The 9,152-nt window shown below is 40.1% G+C and overlaps 1 pseudogene; it reads right to left on the reverse strand.

Annotated features, from left to right (window-relative positions):
* Window positions 1-3,115: 3,115 nt before the first annotated feature.
* On the reverse strand, window positions 3,116-3,463 carry LOC149175491 (uncharacterized; annotated as a pseudogene).
* Between the last annotated feature and the right edge of the window lie 5,689 nt (window positions 3,464-9,152).

Consider the following 9,152-nt stretch of genomic DNA (forward strand, 5'->3'; position numbering starts at 1 on the left):
TATGAACCCAAACAATAAGAAGGCACAACAAGTGTATAGTGGCGAGAAATCCTATCCTACTTATGCTATGGAAATCCAAGAGATCAACCTTCTATCTAGGAAGGTACTTCCAAATGTTCACCCACATTCTCAACCTAAAGAGCTTGAAGGAAAGAAGGAAGAAAGTTACCCTCAACACAATGCACTTCCTTACCGTGATAGGTTGGTCTACCCTAAACAACACATCTTGGAAGAGGCTGAAATTCTAGGAGAATTGAAGAATTTCTGCGTTAAAATACCCCTTCTCTATGCCATCAAGGATGCCCCCATTTACAACAACCTTATCAAGTAAGAGTGTTTTAAAATTCTTGGGAGAAGAAGAAGAGATACCCCCACTATCAATGTTGTTGGGAAGTTGTTTGATCTGATGCTTGGGAGGGTAATCTCCCCAAAGTACTTGGATCCTGGTAGCCCAGTAGTGGATGTGCACATAGATAACATTATGGTCCCTAATACCTTGATTGACCTTGGGGCTGCAATCAATGTGAGGACAAAGGAAACCATGCTAAAGCTCAACCTCCAAGGGCCCTTGAGGAAGACTACTACAGTGCTGCAACTTACAGACAGATCCAAAATAGCTCCTAAGGGAGTTATTGAGGAAGTAATGGTCTACATTGACTCCTGGTAGTATGCGATCGATTTCCTTGTCCTCCAAACCAAAACCAAATTTAATGGTTATCCTCTCATCCTAGGAAGGCCTTAGTTGTCCACTGTTGATGCCTACAATAGCTACAGGGCTGGGAAAATGACCATCAAGAATGGTCATCTATCAAAATAACTTGTGTTGTATCCTCCTTCTCAACCTTCTGTTGAACATGACTTGCCTGAGTGGTTAGAGGATGAGGAATAATTTTATCAAGAATCCATATACCTAGTATGTACACTAGACACTATTGTGGGGGGAGACAGCTTTATGAAGATGACCTTATTGACCATATCTTATAGAATCAGCCTCCCACTACCATGCCAATTGATGATCTAATGAAGTAATCTGAGAGTAACCTTTGGACTAATTTGTGCTCTATTGACCCTAACCTAGAACATGCCAAGGTTGTAGACATTAGCTCATTCAAAACTCTAAAGATCAACCCCTCTCTCTGAGTTGAGCAAGAAGAACAATTGTGGAGTGTGTTGAGGCAACACCTTGATTATTTTTCTTAGGATTATAAGGAGATGAAAGGTGTGCATCCCTCGGTTTGTACTCATCATATCTACAGCAAAGGGGGATGCAAGCCTATGTGCTAACCTTGGATAATGATGAATCCATATATTAAGGACATTATGAAAGAGGAATTAAAAAAGCTACTGGATGCAGGGTTCATATACCCCATTTCAGATAGTGAGTGGGTGTCCCCCTTCCTCATAGTCCCCAAAAAAATGTGAAGTGGAGGATTTTTGTTGATTATTAGGAACTTAACAAGGCTAACAAGAAGGACCACTTCCCTTTGCCTTTCATTGACTAAGTCTTGGATGGCCTTGCAAGAAAAATATTATTTTCCTTCCTAGATGGGTTTAGTGGGTACAATTAGATACAGATCATCCCTGAGGACATAGACAAGAACACATTCACTGTTGGAAATATTAAGGGGGGGGGGTGAATCAGTATTTCTTACAATTTTTATTCTAGTGATTGCCAAAAGCATATATAGATATGTATATGTATACATAGAACACAGAAACCAGTAGCTGGAATAAATGCTTTTATTAAAAACTCAAGACAATACAATGAAATAAATACAATATAAATATATATCTGACTATGGATAGTTGCCAAGCTCCAACTTGGACTTCAGTGAGGGTCCAACCTCCAGAGCACCAACTTTGTTTTGCAGTGGTTTTGCACTTAGGAGCACCTACCCCTAATGAATTTAGTCCTGTTCAGTTTTGAGGTTCCAACCTCTTGGGCTCCAACCCAATCTTAGTATCAACTGTTTTGCTGCAGTTTTCTGCACCCAACCCTGCGAGCTTCTGCCTTTCTCCAGTTCTCCTGCTTCTCTCGTCTCTCCTGCCTCTTTCCTATTTTTCGGCTTCCTCTCTTACAGATTATGCATACATTAGCAACACTCCACCTTGTGTTTATGTTTTTATGTGTTTCAGGCACCTCTGACTGATTGTTTCCGCTTTCCTCCACCCCTTTGGCTTCCTCCTCGGTCGCTATCATTTCCTCTGACTCGCTTGATCTTTCAACTTTCTGATCCATGGCTTCCTCTATCTATTTGGATTCATCAAATTCTTATAGGTCACGTTAATGTGGAAGAGAGGCCGAATTACAATTGTTAGCTCTGCTATAATCCAACAACTCGAGGATCAAATAAACACTGCTACCTCCATTTTTACTCTATAACTCTGTGAAAAGTTACTGTTCCTTGCCAAATCCTCAAATTCACCATTTCCCTGTCATAACAGTCGGAAACCCATGCGATTGAACCTACCTTGATCTCCACCGTTGATCGCCCACGATCCGATGGTCCCCGCTATGTTTATCGCACGTTTAAACCCCGCACACTTTCCTTGTCATCTGACCATCCATCACACGATTGGACGGTAGTCGCAAGCCCTGATCGCATGACTTGTGCGCACGTTAACCTGTGGGGGTGGTGTTAAACCCTACGCACTTTCCTCATCATCTGACCGTCCGTCGCACGATCGGATGATAGTCGCAAGCCCCGATCGCACGACTTGCGCGCACGTTAACCCGTGGGGGCGGTGGTTTTTTTCTGCCATGCGTCATGATCTTACGGGATCGTGCCATCGTATATGGATATTGTTGAGCCCTGGTAAGAGGTGCGGGGAAACTGCCTGCCGCCCGAAACTGCTGTTCTCCCACGCGTTAATCTCCATGCATCTTCCGCATGCGACGACCATTGGATCCATTACTCTTTGATCCGACAGCTCACATTCATCTTCCATGTATGGCTATGTCGAAATAATGAGTAGGCGGTCTAATAGATCAATGGGTATACCATGTGGAGACTTGTAATTTGTTCCATGGATTTTTGTGATGCCACAATTTTTGTGATTCTCTAGAGCACGATTCAAAAATGAGAAGCATTCACTGTCAAGCATATGGACTTCGTCAATGAAAAAGCACACCTGGTACAATTTCAACTTTGCCTTCTTCCCTCCATTCAGCAACTTTACTATCAATCTGTTCGCTCACTTCAGAACGGATCTCTCCAACATCAATCTCATGCAGCGTAACATAATGCACCACTTCTTTGTGTTTTTGAAGCTCTCCATCTAGGAACTGTACGAACTTGGTCTGTAACCCCATTGCATCATAATCCCTGGACCTCGCAAAAGACCGCCCCAACTTTGTAATCTTCCCCGAAGCTTTATCGATCCCAATCACATCCCCACTCTGGACCTTATCCTTGTTCAAACCTTCGATCATCTTGCTCCCCAAATCATACACAGTCTCCATCTTCGTCTTCTATCTGCTCCTCGAATATTGCCATATTGACATCAATGACAATCTGTGTCCAACAATATCCCCCTTTGTTATTGATGGCAATATTCTTTTGCTTTCTCCCCCTTTGACATCAATGGCAAAGGGATGCATATGGACTCCCCCTATCAAACTGCTCCCCCTGTCCTGCTACATCTTTATGAATGAACTTGAGTGATGATAAAGAAATAACCCCCATCTTTTGACGCAGATGTTCGAATGCTTCTCAAGGAAGAGGTTTTGTGAAAATATCAGCTATCTGCTCCTTAGTACTGATATATTCCAGGATGATGTTTTTTTTAGCTACTTGTTCACGGAGGAAATGACACTTGATTGGTATGTGTTTGGTTCTTGAGTGCATCACAAGATTTTTGTTGAGACTAATAGCACTTGTGTTGTCACAATAGACAGAAATTGGTTGATATGTACATACGTCGAGATATTTTAGAGCTTCCTTCATCCATAGTATCTGAGAACAAGAGTCTGCTGCAGCAATATACTCAGCTTCGGCTATGGATAATGATATGGATTATTGTTTTTTGCTGAGCCAAGATTGTTGGCATTATGATTCAAGTGTTGTCCTTGATGGCAACTCACTCAGAGGTTGGTACAGGTGATGGCAACTTAATCAGAAGACAGATCTTAGTACAGCATGCCAAGGAAGTTCATATACGCAGGTTCGTTAAGCCCAAGTCGCGTGTACACGCTAGTTGGATTCAGAAAAAGCGCGTGTATGTGTAAAAGTACCTTTGGTCCATGGTGGTTAGTCCTTGGAAGTTGTGCCTATGATTTCAGACCATTGTGTCTCGACGGGCGTGTCGATCCCTAGTTTTGAAGTTGATGGTATTGTGTTACTATGGTTTTGGCTCTTGGTATTGAGCAAGGCCTAAGGCTATATAAGGAGAAGAAGATCATTAGGCAAAATCATCTTTGGACAAGACTTGAATATCTAAGAGAGAAAGAGATCTGATATGCAGGGTCTGGGTTGCTTGATATGAGCTAAGGAGAAATCACATCGGTGGATGGAAGACTAGATCTAAGGATAAATCGGGATCTAATGGTTTGAAATGCACTATTATGATATGGTTGATTATGCGTATTTCTAGATCTGCATACTGTCGCAATATTATGTTCTGGATCTAACTGATGTCTGGTACAGCTGCAAGTTGAGAGAATCTATTTTTAGATCTGTACGCAGGTTGGCTTAGGTAAAAGCGCGTGTATACGCGGGTTTCTCTCATTGAAGTAGCGTATATCTCTTAAAGCTTGATTTTTGGGTTTGCAGTTGGATCTGACTGTTATTACAGAGTTCTGTAGACTGCTCTGTGTTCTGGTATCTGGTGATTGACAGGGTTCAGTGGTTCAGTGATTCAAAGTTTGATAATACTAGTATTGGTTGTTTTATGCTTCAATGATCTGTTGTGAAAGTTGAATGAATTGGGGTCTACAGATTGTAATGTTGTGCTTCAGGAATATCCAGTCTGAAAATGTATAAAAGGTGGTACCTGAAGGAAAGAAGATTGTAGGTTAGCACCTACGTACTAGTATCTTGGCTAGTACAAAAGCAAAGGGGGTTGGAGCTCCCTTCCAAGGAAGTTTGGAGAACGAGAGAAGGTTGTAGCCTTCTGCAGGTTGTAGCCTGCGTACTGGTATAAGGCTGCACTAGTACAAAAGATTGTAAACTGAAGTTTCATATTAAAGAAAGATAGAGACAACTTGCAGCAGGTGGTTTTCACCCACATTGGGTTTCCACCTTACATCTTGGTGTTCATGTGTGTGGCTTTTGATCTGTTCTGTTATACTGCACCTGTTTACTGTTAATGTGGTGAATAATGTCCTGATGAACTTAACTGAAGAATAAGCTAACTAAATTATGAGTTTTCTTCTTATACGCTGTTTTATTTAGTCACAGTAGCGTGTACACGCTGGTTCACCTAACTGAAGTAGCGTATATGTTTCTGAGCATTGAAAAAGTTTGATTGATCTGATAATACTGATTCACCCCCCCTCTCAGTATTATTTCCAACAATTGGTATCAGAGCAGGTCCTTCAGAGAAGCTTGATTGCTTGAAGGTAGATCATTCATCATGAGCAACTACGAGAAAGAAGCATCAATCAGGCCACCGATTTTTGATGGGACAAATTTCAATTATTGGAAGGTAAGAGTTACTGCATATCTTCAATCTCTTGGTACAGAAGTTTGGAACATTGTAGAAACAGGCTATGCTTTTCCTTCAGCTACTCCTACAGATCCAGCTGAGAAAAAGCAGTATGAAACAAATGCAAAAGCAGTCAGTACTCTATTAGGAAGTATATCCCAAACAGAATTCATGAAGGTCATGCACTTCAAATCAGCAAAAGAGATATGGGACAAAATGATCACTAGCTATGAAGGAGATGAACAGGTAAAGCAAGCTAAACTTCAAACTCTCAGGATTCAATATGAGACTCTCAAGATGTATAATGATGAAAGTGTGGCTAATTATTTTCTTCGGGTAGATGAGATTGTTAATTGCATGAAAAATTTGGGTGAAGAAATAAAAGAGACTATAGTAGTTCAAAAGATTCTAAGATCATTATCCCCCAAGTTTGAATCTAAAGTATCTGCAATAGAAGAAAAAGAAAATCTCCGTGTTCTCACTATGTCTCAGCTACATGGAATTCTAACTGCTTATGAAATGAGAAAGGGAGGTCCATCTGACAGAAGGGAAGCTGCTTTTAAGGCATCAGGAAAAGAAGATTACTATGAAGCAAGCCATGTTCCAGAAGAAGAGGAAGAAGAATCAAATTTTGTCAGAAATCTTCAAAGGGTTTCTGGAAGGTTCAGAGGTAAGCTACCTTTCAAATGCTTTGCTTGTGGAAGAGTAGGTCATTATGCTGCAAAATGTCCTTATAAGGATAAAGGAAAAGAACCTGCTAGATGGAACAAGAAACAAAGTGCAAATAAGAAAAGCTACTACACCCATGAAGATAGTGATGGCTTATCAAACAGTGATGAAGATGAACAAGGTAATAAATATAAGCTGTTAATGGCATTTGAAGATGATGATTATGAGGATGCTGTAGATGTGGATAATCTCTATAATGAAATTACTAGACTCAAGAGATGCATAGAAGAAAAGAGTGTGATCATTGATACTTTGCAATTTCAAATTGATGAAAAGGAAAAACATCTTGAAAAACTAGAAGGTGAAATTGTTGGTCTCAGAAAAGAAATTGAGAAAACAAAAGCTATTAATCTTAAGTTTGTCAAAGGATCTGAAACTTTGGATGAGATTATCAATGTGCAGCGGTCTCCTCTAAACAAGACAGGTTTGGGCTATAATGGAGAAACCTCTCAAGCATCCACCTCAAAAAGTTATCTTGATGCAGCAAGAAGAAATGAGCAGAAGAACAATGAAGATAATCAGGTAAAGCAGGGACGAATTACAAACAGAAACTATCAGGGACAATCCTTCTTAAGGGTGAACAAAAGCTACAACCAACCACAGGTAAAATCTTCTCAGTTTGGCTCAAGAATAGATGAAAATAGAAATTACAATCAGTTGGCTGGTAGATTCAATAACCGCAGAAGCTTCTTCAATGGACAATGCTTTTCTTGCCATAACTTTGGTCACAAAGCAGCTCAATGTGTTGCATATAAAACAATCATGACTAGGGAAGCTCAAAAACAAAGAAGTATGACAGGGATTACAAAAAGGACCTATAACAACTTTTCGGTTCTTGAAAATGAAGTTGAATGTTCTATTTGCAATAATTTTGGTCATAAAGACTCTGAATGCAGGAGCAGGTTTCAGGAGAAAAAGGAACAAGCCACGAGCACCAAAAAATGGAGAATAAAGGAACCTCAAACAGAAAGATGTGGGATAGCTTTTTATGCAGAAGGACAGGAAAATCTATGGTACATTGACAGTGGATGTTCGAAACATATGACAGGTGATAAAGAAAAACTTGAATCTTATTCTACTTTAGAAAAGGGAAAGAAAGTTTCTTTTGGAAATGATACTCCTGCAACTATAAAAGGAAAAGGTATTGCTCCTTTGAAAGAAAAGGTCAAGGCTGGAAATGTTTTGTATGTTGATGGATTGAAGCATAATCTACTAAGTGTCAGCCAGATGTGTGATCAAAAAACCGAGGTTATTTTCAGATCGAATGGATGTCTTGTTCGTGATCTTGATACAGGTAAAACAGTTCTCAAAGGCAAAAGAACTCCAAATAATCTGTACATATTTGAAGAAGGACAACAACAATGCTATCTTAGCAAGGATGAAGAGCACTGGTTATGGCATCGAAGGTTGGGACATCTAAGCTTCTCACAAATAAGGAAAGCATGCAAATATCAGGCAGTTCGCGATCTTCCAGATATCAAAATTCCAGACAACACCATATGCAAATCTTGTCAGTTTGGAAAGCAAACCAGAACTAACTTTCCAGAGAAGGAAGGATCAGCTAGCTTGCCTCTTGAGCTAGTCCATACAGATGTATGTGGTCCATTTAGGAAAAGGACACCTCGAGGAGAAGAATATCTGATATTATTCATTGATGATTTCTCAAGGTTTGTTTGGTTAGGGCTTATGAAGCACAAAGATGAAGCATTCGAAAAATTCAAATCCTTCAAAGCATTGGCTGAAAATGAATCAGGACACAAAATTAAGTGCCTCAGATCTGACAGAGGTGGGGAGTTCACATCAAATGAATTTTTCGATTTCTGCGATGAACATGGGATAAGAAGAGAATTCTCTACAGCTAGAACTCCTCAGCAAAATGGGGTTGTGGAAAGAATGAACAGAACTATCCAACAAATGGCTCGTGCTATGCTCGATGAATCAGGTACTCCTGCAACCTTCTGGGGTGAAGCTGCACATGCTGCTGTTATTATTCTTAACAAAACAAATGTCCGAGTAAACAGCACTCAAACACCTCATGAGCTTTGGAGTGGTAAAACTCCTTCCGTGAAGCACTTCAAAATCTTTGGGAGCAAATGTTATATTAAGAATACTGATGAGCAACTTGGCAAACTTGAACCTAGAGCAGATGAGGGCATTCTTCTTGGTTATTCTCCACATAGCAAAGCATACAAGTGCTACAATAAAAGACTTGGCAGAATTGTTGACAGTATTGATTTAGTGGTTGATGAGAAGGGATATATTCCTAGGCAAGTTCATCATGAAGACATTGAAGAAGATGAAGGTTACTCTCAAAGGCGAAATGATGAAGAAGAAGAACCTCAAGAAGAAGAAGAATCTCAAGAAGAACCAGAGGAGCAGACAAGAATAGAAGAGAAGACTCCATCCAGATATGTTCAAAAGAATCATCCAGAAACTCAGATTGTGGGGCAGAAAGAAGCAGGAGTACAAACAAGAAGGACACTTGCAGAAGCTTCAAGCTACTTGGCATTACTCTCCTCCACTGAACCACAAAATGTGAAAGAGGCATGCAAAGATGAATGTTGGGTCAAAGCAATGGATGAAGAACTTGAGCAAATCGAAAAGAACAACACTTGGGAATTAGTTCCTAGACCAAAAGATAAGAATGTAATAGGAACAAAATGGGTCTTCAAGAATAAATTAAATGAAAATGGAGAAGTAATTAGAAACAAGGCCAGACTTGTTTGTAAAGGGTATGCACAGCAAGAAGGAATAGATTTTGAAGAGACCTTTGCTCC

This window comes from Pinus tabuliformis, chromosome 4_1 (assembly GCF_031772625.1).
Source record: "Pinus tabuliformis cultivar Carrire ecotype Pingquan chromosome 4_1, CPIR1, whole genome shotgun sequence".
In the NCBI taxonomy this organism is placed as follows: domain Eukaryota; kingdom Viridiplantae; phylum Streptophyta; class Pinopsida; order Pinales; family Pinaceae; genus Pinus; species Pinus tabuliformis.